General features: G+C 35.0%; 1 long non-coding RNA gene across 1 annotated transcript in view; it reads right to left on the reverse strand.

Moving 5' to 3' along the window:
- Nucleotides 1-15,145, reverse strand: part of LOC143662685 (uncharacterized) — a 120,905-nt gene extending 105,760 nt beyond the window's left edge. Inside the window, exon 1 of the long non-coding RNA XR_013165541.1 lies at nucleotides 15,071-15,145. This is a non-coding gene — a long non-coding RNA (uncharacterized LOC143662685). The remainder of the gene's footprint in view (nucleotides 1-15,070) is intronic.
- Nucleotides 15,146-15,366: the final 221 nt, after the last annotated feature.

Consider the following 15,366-nt stretch of genomic DNA (forward strand, 5'->3'; position numbering starts at 1 on the left):
TTTCTCTATTTGTACATTTTGCTAAAGCATTATTTGGAATTAATTTAGGGATTTTTAAAGGAAGAGGTGAAAAGTTTAGCAGTTCCAATAATTTGACTCTAATGCAATAATCTCAATATTTTTAAATGCTACTTCAAAAAAATGAACAAACTAAAGGTATGGCTACAAATGTAAATGCCAGAGCTTAAAATGGGATGCAAATATAGATTGGAAACAGCATAGTTTAGTAACTAAGCAACAGATAAGAATCTGAGGTTTAACATCTAATTGTGATTTTTTCCCAGGTAGGTTCTAGCTTGGTGTCTTATTGCATGCCATTTGATAACATCTTAGCTTATCCAAGTGAAGAACAAAAATGGTGCAAACAAGCCAAAATAGCAAATAACTTCTTACTGTATTAAACTTTGAAATTGTTTAAATTTTATACTTGAATAGAGGCTACATTAGAATATCACAACATCTCACAAATACATAGTGAAACCATATATAAGGGATAGAGGACATCTTGAAAAGCGCTTATCTTTTACTTTCTATTACTGTAGTTAACCCTCCTTGAAACAGCACCACCTATCTGATTTATGAAGGGCCACCAACATGGAGAAAGTGGCTTTTTACTGGGTGGTCTTGGTTCAAACAATTCCAACCTTAAAGAAAATATAATTTTCAAATGGAAAACACTTAAATCTTTTGCCTTCCCTGCTTTAGTCAGAATGAAAGGAGATACTGCCCACAAAATAATTGCAACAGAGAAAGTGATGTCATTGAAACATGAATAACACAATTTTCACAGATGAACACGTGTACAGCTTTGTTCCTTCAATTTCCCCATTCGAAAAATGAAGATAACTTAGGTTAAAAAACCCACCTCTGAACTTATTACGAAGAATAACTAACTTTGGTGCTAACAGAATGCCCCAAAACTTGAACTATTCTACTCCACTGCCAAAACCTTCATTTCTCAAAATAAAAGCTGAAATTCAGAATAATAATATTTGTCATCAAGTGGTACTGCATAATGGTAATTCACAGTTTCTGCAAGTATAACTATTTTCTGATGAAAACTGGAGCCACTGAACAATTTTGCAGAACCAGGCATTATCTAGTGAGTGTTCAACAATTTTAAATCAACATTACAAACTGATATAAACTAATATAAATAAAGTTGATTGAGTATGGAGGCTGACATATTGAGCCAACAAGAGTGACATTTTTAACTTCCGCTCCTGTCCTCTAGTAGATTATAGATGCACATTATTCCAAAGGAAAACACCAATAAGGTTAGAAAGAGTTGGTTTGTTTCCTTTGTTAAATCTGATGAACAATCATCTCAATAAACATATCTGTATTGATACCAATTGCTAACCTTGAAGCAGAAGATGCCAGGATAAATGAAATTTAGCTACTTCAACCAAGTGGGTCTCAGAGAAAATGAAAGAAAGTCATTTAAACACATCAGTACTATATAGGTTAAATGTGATGACTGAATTATTATGATTTTTCGATTATAATGGAAACAGGAAGGGATTAAGTACCTAGAGCTTAGGTGGAATGCTTCACTGTAGAGTAGGCTGTTCAACTAAATCATACAAAATCTTTAAATTTGGGACCAGGAGGGAAAAATAGTAAAAGAAAGAAAATTCTAGACCAGAAGAGCAGTGTACAGAAAAAGCATTGCACAGCGTTTTGATGCTGTTTTACTTTAATTTGTCTTTCCTCTTAGGAGAAGACACGGAAAAAGCAAGTGAGCCCAGACATATGAACTACAAGAGCTGAAATACAGGTTCAGAAAGGGACAAACTCAAAGAAAGCCTAGAGGCAACAGCTGAGGCTGCCTGGGGATACTTTGTTCCAGCAAACTGTCTATATACAGACACAGAGGGTGAGGAGGTGGGGAAAAGGGCTTATGACAAAGTCAAAATAATTAAGACACAAATCCCAATAGAATGAGTTGATCCAGAAACTTTGCCCTGACTTGTAGATGCTCCAAGCTGAGTGGCTCTGTAAAACAGTTGGCAAAGAATAATGTATTCAGAAATTTAAAAAAGTATTCAAAGAAAAGGAATATAAAATATTAAGTAGTAGAAAAGACTACAAGGAACATTTGAAAAATGCAAAATATATGTACCCAAAAGTACATAATTCCAATGTTACTATTTTTGATAGAGCCTAAATTTCTTTGGTTTGTACTTTGACATTTTAGAATGTTTTTAAAATTTTCACTAAGACTCTAGTGATTCAGTCACTAAAGCTCTAATTCTAAAGAATTTATAGTCTTAATTCTTGGTTGTATTTTGGAGCCGCCTTGTTTCACCTGTCTGACCTCCCATGTCTCAGTTCAACTGTGAGCAAGCTAGGGGCAAATCTCAGTGCCAAGTTCCTAATATGGCTCAAGACAGGCTGCTGAAGTTCAATAAATATTGATTGATGGTAATAGAGACAATATCACTCTTCTTAGATATGTTGTCACTCTGCCTGCAGGAAATCACTGAGAGTTTCTGCTATTCAGAACAGTTTCCATGGCAGCAGAAATTAAATGCCAGAAAACTTGAAGCTACACAAAAGTCATGGGACAACATTCTGAACCTTGCATCATTCATGACTTTTTGTATTGTCTCACCACAAAAAATAGACGGAGAATTTTCAATTTGTCTGCAATGTGAACAGTAAAACAGTTTGATGGCTATGTCCTGCCTTTCTTGGGATTATAATCTTTCAAAACTACAGTATAAAGGCTAATTACAAATTACTGGTCAGTGGAGGAGACAAAGTACATAGTCCCTTCTCATGTTTTAGCTTAAGCCCATAGAAGGGAGAATTTCTTTGGACTTCTGGAGGAAGAATTGGAGAGAACATGTCTAGCCTTTCTCTCAGTACCCACATTTGCTTCTGCCCAGGAGAACAGTGGTGAATCTTACTGGACAGAATTTTACCTATTTACTGGGCCACGTTACTAGTGACTGAGATTACCATACCCTAAAAAGCACCTATAATGCCCAGTTTCTTCCTGAAATTTTAGTCTCTATTGTTCTGGATATGTTTTCACTTGTGACTACATGGGTCCAATCCTCACTGCTATAACTGATGGTCCTAAATTTGCTCTTAAAAGCCCTTTTCCCCTAATCTCCTGTTTCTTCACACACTCAAAAGAATGTAAAGACAAAGCCAAACCTAGATTATAACTTTCACTTCAGCATTAAACCAAAGTCAACAAGATTTTTACCTAGCTTTGGCCAGCATGAATACTTTATGATTTTTATGCATGATCATGATCAGAACCCCGGTGTAAATGGGGCAAGTGGAATCTCTACAATTTCCATTTTAAATAAAAATTCTTGTACCAATATATAACATTAGTGATAATAGCTAATGTGCCAGGAACTGCTTTCAGCATTTTGCACATATAAACTAATTCACTCATCAAAACAATTCTATATGAGATTACTATTAGTATACCCTTTTTTTAATATACTAAAGTGAAGGCAAAAAAAAGTTCAATAATTTGCATTATTGACTCCACAATTGGTAAGTGTTTGAGTCTAAAATATAAACCCAGGCAGCTGTCTTATTCTTAAACCTGATTTTATTGTGATCTCTTTGAATACTACAATATGAATAAATTGAAATATAATGAGATGTGAACTTTATTAGAAAGGTACTACTATATAACAAACTTTTCAAAAGTTTCAAATTTTTTCAAGGAAAAAAATAAGGAATCTACAATTATGGTTGAATGCATTTGAAAAAACAATGCAGACAAGAGTCATGTAGCAATCTGGGGAGAGTTAAAAAGGTAAGCAGTAGACTTTCAAATTGTTCCTTAATGTTGGTTGTGCCTATATAAATTAGCTGAAGGTGTTTCCCTTACAAAGGGATGTGTTGACAGTGAAATCAGTGAAAATGGTGGAGTAGGGGATTTCAAACCCCACCCCTCCATAAGGGGAATAAATAATCTGGAAAAACTGTCAGATTCTACTTTTTCAGAATTTTGGAATCCAATAGAAATGTACAACTATAGAAATGCTTAATGAAGAAAAAAATGGCTGAATTTCAGTAAGAAAGTGCTCTCATCTTTCCCTTAACCTGTGACCATGCCTCATTCTTCATCTCTGAGGCAGCTGGGAAGATGGAAGTTTACATGCTTGTGCATATTGCTAGTACCACAGGGAGCAATACAGAACTTATTCCAAAAGAGTTGTGATTCTATGTTTTGGCCTGTCTGGTGGGTCTCTGAAAGATCAGCTTAAAGACGTACTTTTGTTTCACTTGACTTTGAACTTACCCTTGGCTGAGGCAGCTCCCTGGCAACATTTGTCAAAAGTATTTAAAGGCAAATGCATTAACCACTGTCACATAGGACAAAAGATAACATATTATGTTATCTGTAGGGCAAACAACAGCCAGACTGAAATATTTGGGAAGGAAGTGGCTGGGAAAGGAGAGTGTTGGGGGAAAAGAGCTTTGAAAAGCTCCCATACATTCCAGGAAATCTAGTTATATGCAAGCCCAAGGATTAGCACATGCTCAGAAAGACCTGAGAAGACCCTAAATTCTTACCTCCAGCTTTCTCCAGGTTGCATGCAAGAAGAAGGGGGATGTATAGGAAGAGCTGTAAATTGCTTGTCTAAGTGTTAAAGGGGTAGCCCAACAAAAAGCCAATCTGCAAAGACTGGGAGAGGTTTATCTTTTCTTTTTATCTCTGTTGTTGTTTCTAGGCACTTAAAGAAATCTCTGTCAAATAAGTAACAGATCACTAAGCTAACCAAAAATAGATGTCAATGACCACACATGACAAATAATACATACTTTACAAAACTAGCTCATAAAAGCCACTAGACAAGCAGCAACCACTGCATTAAGTCACAACAAGAAATCCCAAAGAGAATGGAGGATCTGATATCCAAAGTTATCACATTGAATATTTAAAACACATGGTTTTCAACAAAAAATTATGAAAAACATGAAGAAACCAGAAACTATGACCCATGGGCAGCAAAAAGGAGAAATTAATAGAAACTGTCCTTAAGGAAACTCAGTCATTGGACTAACTAGAAAAAGAACTTAAACAAATAGTCTTAAGGATGTCCAAAGGGCTAAAGGAAACCAGAGACAAATAACAAAAGAAAACCAGGAGAAAAATGTAAGAATAAATAGAGAATATCAGTAAAGAGATAGAAATTATAAAGTGGAACCAAATACAAATTGAAATGGGAAGTCCAATAACCGAAATTTAAAAATTCACTAGAGGACTTCAAAAGGTTTGATAGGTATAAAAAGAATTAGTAACATTGAAGAGTAGTAAATTGAGATTATTCAGTCTGTGGAGTAGAAAGAAAACAAGTAAAGAAAAATGAGTGGAGCCTAAGAGGCCTGTGGTACAAAATGAAGCTTACCAACATACACCAAATGGAGAAGGAAAGGAGAGAGAGAAAAGTGCAGAAACAAATATTTGATGGTATAATGGCTGAAAACTTTCCAAATTTGATGAAAAAATTGTAATGTACACATCTAAGAAGTTTACCAAACTCTAAGAAGATAAAGTTGAAGATATCCACACTGAAACATATTATAATCAAACTGTCAAAACCCAAAGATAAAGCAAGAATCTTAAAAGTACCCCAAGAGAAGCAACACTTCACATATAAGGGATCCTCTATAAGATTAATATTTGATTTCTCATGAGAAGTCATACAGGTCATGAGGCAATGGGATGACTTTTAAAGTGCTAAAAGGAAAAAAAAAAATCAGTCAACCAAGAATTCTCTATCTGGTAAAACTATACTTCAAAATGGAGGAGAAATTAAGACATTCCCAGATAAACACAAGTTGAGTGAGTTTGTCACTGATAGACCTTCCCTACAAGAAATGGTAAAGGCAATCTTTCAGCCTGAAAAAAGAACACTCAATAGCAACTTGAAGGCATTTGAAGATATAAAGAACATGAGTGAAAGTAATCATAGAGGTCATTATTATTGTATTTTTGGTTTATAACCAGCATTGTTGTATTTTTGGTTTATAATTCTTCTTTTTTTCCTATACAAATTAAAAGCCAATTCATAAAATACTAACTATAGATCTATGTTAGTGAGCATACCATGCATAAAGATGTAATCCATACCAATAACAACATAAAAAAGGGAGACAGAGACATATAGCAGCAATTTTTTGTATGCTATTGAAACTGAATTGGCCTTAATTCAAACATGATTGTTACCAATTAAAATGAACATTTAATCCCAAGGATAATTACTATTAAGATAGTATATATATATATATATATATATATATATATATATATATATATTAAAAGAAATGAGTAGGGAATAAAAATGGTACACTAGAAAAAAAAATCAAATGAATATGAAAGAAAGCAGTAATGGAGGAATGCAGAAAGAAAAAAGAAATAGAAAACAAAAAACAAAACAGCAGAAATAAATCCATCCTTTTCAGTAATTATTTTAAATGTAAATGGATTAAACTCTCTCATTAAAAGACAATGATTGGCAAAATAGATTAAAATAAATACAAAAATCAAGAACCATACTGTCTCCAAGAGACTAATTTTGGATCTCCAAAAAACAAATAGGATGAACATGAAAGGATGGAAAAAGATATTTCAAATCAGTAATAACTAAAGAGCTAGTGTAGTTATAGTAATCTTACACAAAATAGGCTTTATGTCAAACATTTTTAGAAGAGATGAGAAAGGACATTATGCATTGCTTAATTTGTCAACACACCAAAAAGATATAACAATCATAAATATATATGCACCTGACAACAGAGACCCAAAGTATATGACACAAAAACTGACAGAATTGAACGGAGAAATTGACAGTTCTACAGTAACAGTTAGACTGACAAAGGAAAAGGAAAGAGGACTCAAATTACTAAAATCATAATTGAAAGTGGGTACAATGTAGCAATAGTACAGAACTAACAAGGATTACAAGTGAATTTTATGAACAATCAGACACCAAAAAATTAGATAATCTACATAAATGGGAAGAAGAAATAAAAATCTGCATATACTTCTAATAAGTAAAAATATTGAATCAGTAATCAAAACCTTCTCATAGTGGGTGCAAGGGTACTTCAGTGGGAGAATTCTTGCCTGCCATGTGGGAGACCCAGGTTCGATTCCTGGCCCATGCACTTCCCAAACAAACAAACAAACCAGCAAACAAACAAACAAAAAACCCAAAACAAACAAAAATTCAACAAATGTGCTGCAATAAGGGGATACTCACATGGAAAAAGAATGAAAGGTAACCCCCACCATATAGCATACAAAACAAAATGAAACTTTTCCTAAAGAAAAATCCAAGAGCAGGTATCTTCACTGGTGAATTCTACCAAGCACTCAGAGAGCAATAAACACCATTCCTTGTAAAATGCTTCCAAAAATAGGAAAGAAGGGAGACTTCCTAATTTATTTTATGATATCAGTATTGCCCTGACCCCAAAGCTAGACAAAAACAGCACAAGAAAACAAAACAAAACAAAAAAAAAAACAGCACGAGAAATGAAAATGCAGACCAACTTTCTTTCTGAATATAGATTAAAAAATCCTCAACAAACTACAAGCAAAACAAATCCAGTAACATAATAAAAGGATTATACCACATGATTGAGTGGTATTTATCCCAGGAATGTAAGGTTAATATAACATCCAAAATCAAGGCTTGGTAATTACTGTATTACAACAATTAATATATCATACCACATTAATAAAATAAGGCAGATGAAAGATCATCCTAATAAGAACAGAAAAAAATCATCTAACAAAATCAAACAACCCTACTTGATAAAATATAATATAGTGGAACATAAGGGAACTTCTTCAGTATGATAAAGGGTATATGTGAAAAACCTACAGCTAAAGTAATGCTTAATGGTGAAAGATGTCATTAATTTCTTTGGTCTCTGAAAGATACTTTGGAATTAGAACTGCCCTCCCAAATTTGGAATACTGGAATTCAGAAACTAAAGGGTTTCGTTTGTTTTCTTGCTTCTTTCGAGCTTATTAGTTGCAAGAACAAAACAAAGCAAAATGAAGAAAGCTGAAGACAGAAAATAAACTTTCAGGCACAAAAATAAGGCTCTTGGTAGCCAGAAAAATGTTAATACCTTTGCTCCAACTTTTAAAACTTTTATTTAAAAATAAAATCTCCTAAAATAAGAAATAAATTTTATTTTTAGGCTATATTTAATGGCTCTACACATACACACACACACACACAAATACTTTTGTGTCACACAAAGTACCAGAGTATATATAACGTAGAAGAGGGCAGTTGGGATCTCTGAATTCTGAATGAGAGGTCTTAAGCCACTGGAAACAGGGGTAACAGAATATAGAAACAAAGGATCTAAAAATATAAAGAAAGCATCCACATGAGCCATCCTAGACAAGAGTCTACAATGTTTACCGAGGTGCAAAGCGTGCAAAGGGAAAACGTTTAAGAGGATTTGTGCACTATGTCAGTATTCTACCTATGATTCTTTAATTTCTTATAAGACATTTCTAATAGCTAATTTATTCATGCTCACTTTGGAAAACAGAGTGGTAATTAGAACAGAAAAGAGAATATGGAAACAGACAGGTGGAAAACAAGGGGGGGGGGGGTACCCTATTTTTCACAGACCTATTCACAAATAATACATGCACGTCAAACAAAATATTATTCTCTTTAAATTGTACTCTTTTTCAATGGTCATATTTCTCAAAGCATAACTATTTTAAAATAGAAACAAAAAGTGAAAAGAAAACTAACATTAATGGAACACCTTCTGCTTATCAGAGACTATACTAAACATGTTTCGTATGTTTTCACACATAATAACACAGCAACTTTGTCAGGTGAGTTTTGCTATTCCTATTTGACTGTAAATGAAGTGGGCTATACCAAGCAACAATACCAACTATTTCCTTTTGTTCATTAACAAATGTAGTTTTTAACCAGTTTTCATGGTAGAAGATGTAACTTCTCTTTGGGCAGTATGTCCTGGTTCAAACTGCACATTTTTATCAAGACATATACATGACATCCCTTCTCAAATTGATCATTTCTTAGCACTTTCCTAGTTAAACACCATCCCCATTTCCCCAGTGTCTGAAATCCCATGTCAAGCAAGGAGGAACACTGGGGACATGATATTGTGAAGAGAAGTGGAGAGCACAAGCGTGAGTCACTGCAGGGCTGACATCACTGAAGAAGGTAGGCAGAGGACAGGACTGTGGGTTGTGTAGACTGTGACAGTAGTTATCACAACTGACAGTACAAAAGGAATAAAAGCAAGAAATAACACATTGGCTTCTCCTCCATTTGTGTTTCAGAAGGAGGACAATGAGTCATCCTTCATTGGAAGGCTCTTTAAGATATTTTGATTTCAAGGCAATGTTAGGTTTGGGTAAGAGGGGGCAGAAAGCATTGAAAAAGAGCCAAAGTTTCCCCCATTCAAAAGCACAGTGTAAAAATACTCAGATGAAAATTATAGGACCCTAGTAGCCTTTGGGAGGGAGAAATCTTTGCTCAATGGTATTTAGCATAGGGTGTGCCTTGAGTTATCTTTCGACTCCATACAAATTTAAGAAGAAGGCTATTAGGAGCTACAACCAAATGAATCAATAAGAAAAGAAAATGCTAAGTTAATGAAATTCAGATATTATAGAAGTTTGAAGAATTCATTATTTCCCAAGTTTCAAAAGGGAATTCAAAGCGATGCCGTGAGTGTGGCAGAAACTATTAGGTATATCTTAATACCTGATCTCTACTACATCTTTCTCTCCTACACTAGCCTTATTTTAGCTGGGCACATGGCTGTCTAAATAAATACATTTCCCAGCCGCCCTTGGAGCTAGGTGTGTCCACATGACTAATTTGAGATCGGTGGAATGCAAGCAGAAGTTAAGTGGATTTGAATTATGAGAAATCCTCTTTATTAGCCATTTTTCTACACCTCCTTTATTGTCTCTGATGGCTGGAATTTAGGTTGCATCTTGGACTTTTGTGATGACTTTGTGAAGCCATCAGATCAGCACTGAACTTCCAATGTCCAATCATTTTTACACAGGAGAGAACTAAACATCCTTCTTGTTTAATCCACTGTCATTTTATAATTTTCTGGCACCCACAGCCATACACAATCTTACATGGATCACTACATATCAAACCCTGGGGCATTCATTGGACTTTGTCTTTGCAGTATTGCACCATCCATTGTTGCGAAGTGCAATGTTACAAGACTGTGCATCTATTACAGATATAATGGAGATAAAAGCTTGATAAATAATACTTTTAGAGAATAACTTAGCACCATATATGAAGTATATGAAGTTTGGATAAAAGTTTTATGAGCCAATTTTACAAAACCTGGAGGCAGTGAAGCAAAGCGGTTAAAAGAACAGATTCTGGAGACAGACTGGGTTTAAATTTTATCCCTACCACTTATTTACTGTGTGAATTGGTCTAGGTCATTTACTTCTCTTTTCCCCAATTTCAGCACCCACAAAATAGAGATAAATGCAGAGCATATTTCCCAGAGCTGATGTGAGGAGTATTTATACACACACACACACACACACATGCATAGATATATGAAATATTTAGAATAGTTTCAGGCAAACAGTTAAGTACTATTAACCAACATGCTGAACAATTAAAAATATCTCAGTTTTGGGGTGGGCCGCGGTGGCTCAGCGGGCAAAGTGCTTGCCTGCTATGCCAGAGGACCTCGGTTCGATTCCCGGCCCCAGCCCATGTAACAAAAACAAAAAAACAAAATACAATAAAACAAGAAAATGTTTAAAGATGTTTCCCTTTCTTCCTTCCTTCCTTCCTTCTATCCTTCCTTCCTTCTCTCTGTCTTTCCTTTAAAAAAAAAAAAAAAAAAAAAAAAAAAAAATATCTCAGTTCCACAAACAACTGAATTTAAGGCTAAACAATAGAATCCATTCTTTGTATTGGAGAACAAAAAGCTAATAAGAGATGGAACTTGCTGTTACTCTATACTCTATTGACCTATCCTTCCCATGGATCTTTCCAAATGCATAGGAAGAACTGACAAAACTCAGCTTTAGGGTTTGAAATTGTCACTACAACTGTCAACGTCATGGAACACTCTATAACATACTTAAAGAAATAACCTGAAGTATTCTTTACCATTAAATTGCTTGCCGCCCAGTTTTGACAGCTCTAGTTAAATAATAAATAACTTTAATAACTAGCTGATAAAAGTTTTCTCCCTGTTTCATTGATATTTTTAATTTCCTGCCGAAGGAAAAAATGGAATTTTCTGTGGACGTGCCATACAATTTTACAGGTATGGACATTTTTTAACCATTCTTTGAACCTATAAATTTTTGTATAAACCAAACTGGGATATGGGAACTTCTCTTCAATAAAATGAATAGATGAAAACATTGTGACTGTCAGAACCACAGTGACAGATACCCCATTCCCCTCATCTTCCCTGACCGTCGATTTTTAATGTTTCCTTGATTGGTAACTCAGTCTTTAAATAGTTTCACTCCACACTGATGAAAAACATGCTGGCCAATTCAGATCTTTGTCACCACTTGGTAGACTAAAGATAAATGTATAAATAGGAAACTCGAAAGGTCTAGCTGGGAAAATACAAAAGCTGAAGGAAGAATCGCGCAGGATGAGCAGCTGGTCTTCTCCTTGTAGAACTGCAGTTTATAAACTTCCTCTCACTATGAGGCTTCTGTACCACACTGGGAAATTTCCAAATATAACTCCATTACAGAACCATCTGAAGAAGCTAAAAAATAGCCATGCTGATCCACAGTATAAAATGTATGACGTTCAATATTTGTCAAAACATTTCACCTTTGCAGCTACTGAACCTGTAATGACAAGGACTAGGAACTGGTTGACAACAAGAGCACAATTAGTACTCCCTGGAAAAAGTAGAAGGAAAGCTTTAAATAAATCTTTAAGAGCGCCAGACACTTTAAAAGAGTGCCTTCTGGGTATGTAAATTGTACTAAAATAATTTTCCATCATTAAATACCTAAGTATTCCAAAGCTGTTTTTTTTTTCCTTAGCCTAAAGATTTTGACAGTCAATATATATTCACTTTGCTGTATACAAGATACTGGGCATCTTGTATTTTATTTTGCTCAGGGATACCCTCTATTAGATTTTATCTATTCCAAAGCTTACAAACACAGGCCTGTACAAGCATATTTGTGCCATAGATCCTGGTTGGGACTAATAAGACTATTGGGAAGATAGTGGCTAAGAAGTGCATAGATTTTAATATTGTGTAGCATGAGCTTCTTGAAGACTGGTGGTGATTAGCTGAAGAAGATACTTTAAAAAGATATGTAAATCAACTCAACCGGAAGTATGGCCAGGTCACACCTTCTGGAAATTCCATTGGATGGAATTTTATTTTGAACTAGAAATTCTGTTTCCATTTGTTCTAATCAGAGATCTGTTTAGATTATTCTAAGGAACAATAGATATCTCACAAACTCAATAGGAAGGCTGAAGTGATGGGTTTGAAGGAATGGATAAAAAGCAAATAGAAGCCAGCTAACTCCAACTTCAGTTGACATCATGTCATCAGAAGAATCTGTTGGAAATGCCACTGGCTCTAGAGTATCTAGAGATACTGGATTCCCGGACTGCTGCCAAGACCACACCATCAGTGTGTGTAAGACACTGGCACTCAACCCTGCCAACCCTTTCATTTAAAGGTGCCAGTCCTCTAAGCACAGCCAAGGGCATTGACAACACTGCTTTTACTGTGCCTTGTATGCGACCGCCACACCCATTCAAAGACACAAAATGCTGCAGTTACCACCTTAGACAGAATTGAGAACTGTTTTTGTTTCCCATTTACATCCCTTTGTCTAGACAGTAAGATTATGGTAGGAGCATGTTTTTGGTTTAATTAAGGAACCCAAGTGCTACCTGAGAGGAAATTTAGAGGGGGAAAAAATCTACCTCCTCTTTATCATCCCAATTAGCTTGATATTTTCATAAATATGAGAAATATTTGAAAGTTAACTAGCCCAAAAGGCAAATGATGATGTTTTGCAAAAGGCATCCTTCTCCCCCTAATTACATAAACATATTTTCTTCTAACAGTATAAAAATTACTTGTAGAACTGACACTCTCTGCACTTTCATGTCAAACAGAAGCAAGTTAAATTTCTCCTCAGTTACTACATTTAACTCTGGTAGTTACAACTGCTGCTTTGATGGTGTCGGTTCTTGCCCTAGCACCATGTTAGTATTCTATAACAAATTAAATTGCAAACTTATCTGTTAGTAATTCAATTTTAATAAAATAATGGGGGATGAGAATATGAACTAAAGAAAAATGATAAAGATATTTTTACAAATGTTCTTCATCACAAAAGGTAATAAGATAGTAGAATCATCTTTCTTCAACTGGTCTTGAGAACAAAGTGATTATAATTTGATTCCTCAACATTAGTACATTTCCTTTTCCTTCAAAGTCCATCTAAACTTTCTGGGGTTCTCCACCCGGCAGGGTGAAACAAAACTTCATTTTGAAGAAAGCCGAGCTTTTGGTGGTCATTCCTATATATAAGTTTATAGTGGCCTTGTTTAGCTTTTCTCTCTCCTCATTGGATGGCACCAACTTTTTTTTTTTTTGATAATAGAGTTTGATGACTAGACCAACACTATACTCCCATTTTGGCCTTAGATCCCATCTTTCAAACGTCTGTCAGAGGAGTTTTCTAAAATGTGTCAATTTAACTCATATATTTTAAAATAGTAATGGTAGTTACCACTGCAGACAAAATATAGACTCTTAAAATGATATATGAAACCTATTGAATTTTCAGGTTCATATCCCAAAATGAACATTTTATACTCTAACCATAGTTACCCAAATCTTGGTTCCTAAATTCTGATCTCCCATGGCTCCATATTTTGCCCAATGACTCCCCTCTTTGAAATTCCTATTCCTTCCCTTTTACTTTCCTACTCTATGTCTGATATGAAGCAATATTTTGCTTATAAATATCTCCACTATAATTCTCATATGCTAATTTTTTTCTTCCCACTGAACTACAAACTGTTCTCTTCATCAGTACAGATTCAATACTTACATAATGGATAACAGGGACTCAAACAGAAATTTGCACACAGATATTCATGGTGACATTATTCGCAATTGCTAAAAGATGGCAGTAACTCAAATGTCCATCACAGATGAATGGATACACAAAATGTGGTGTACACATACAGTGGAATCCTACTCAGCAATATAAAGGGATGAGGGTCTGCACAGAGATAAAGAAGACATCATGTTGACTGAAATAAGCCAGACTCAAAACATCCAAAACTGTATGATCTCACTGATAGGAAGTAATTAGAATAAATAAATTGATAAGAGTCATAAACTAGAATACAGTTTACCATGGGCGGGGCTGGGGATAGGAAATGGGGAGTTAATGCATAATTGGTACAAAGTTTCTGTTTGCAGTGATGGAAAAGTTTTGGTAACAGATTGTGTTGATGGTTGCAGAACATGTGAATGAAATAGCACTGCTGAATTATATATCGAATGTAATGAAGAGGGGAAATTTTAAGTTGCATACATGTTACTAGAATACAAATTTTAAAAGAAACATAGAAACACAGAAACAAACATTGAACCCTAATGTAAACACTGGATTATAGTCAATAGTACAATTATTACAATATTCTTTCATCGATGATAACAAAGCTACCACACTGATATAAAATATTAATATTGGGGAAAACTGTGTGTGTGAAGGGATGTATATGGGAACTCGGTATATTCTGGGTGATATTTTGGTAAACATCCAATTTCTCTAATTAAAAAAAAATCCTTAATAAATGAAACAGTGAGGTAAAAAAGAAAAGATTTGAGATAATAACAAACAGAATGAGATAAAAATGGTTACAGTGGATATCTGCTGGTTTTGCTTGCTCAGTGCCACTTTCCTTTTCCTGTGTTGACAAAGGGCTTTTTTGGTCCTCAGGAAATGCTCCTGCCCCACACATTTCACAGGCAAGCACTCGGTGGCCTTCCATACCTTGTAAAACCTGGCTGGGTCATCTGAATTCTCCCTTAGTCTTTAGATGCCCTGATGAATCCAGGGGTGGCCACATGCCAGAGAGAAAATCACTTTTCGGGCATCATATAGATTTCAGGAGAGGAGAAACCCCTCTCATTCTGACATCATGGGTTGCTAGGAATCACGTGAGCCAGTTGGGTTTTCTGCACACCTATTATATCTCACAATCACAACTAGAGCTCTAAGATGAAGAATTTGCTCCAGATCACAGATGAGAAGACTGGGACTCAAAGTGATTAAAATCTCTTCAAGCT

The sequence above is a fragment of the Tamandua tetradactyla genome, chromosome 18 (assembly GCF_023851605.1).
Source record: "Tamandua tetradactyla isolate mTamTet1 chromosome 18, mTamTet1.pri, whole genome shotgun sequence".
Taxonomy (NCBI): domain Eukaryota; kingdom Metazoa; phylum Chordata; class Mammalia; order Pilosa; family Myrmecophagidae; genus Tamandua; species Tamandua tetradactyla.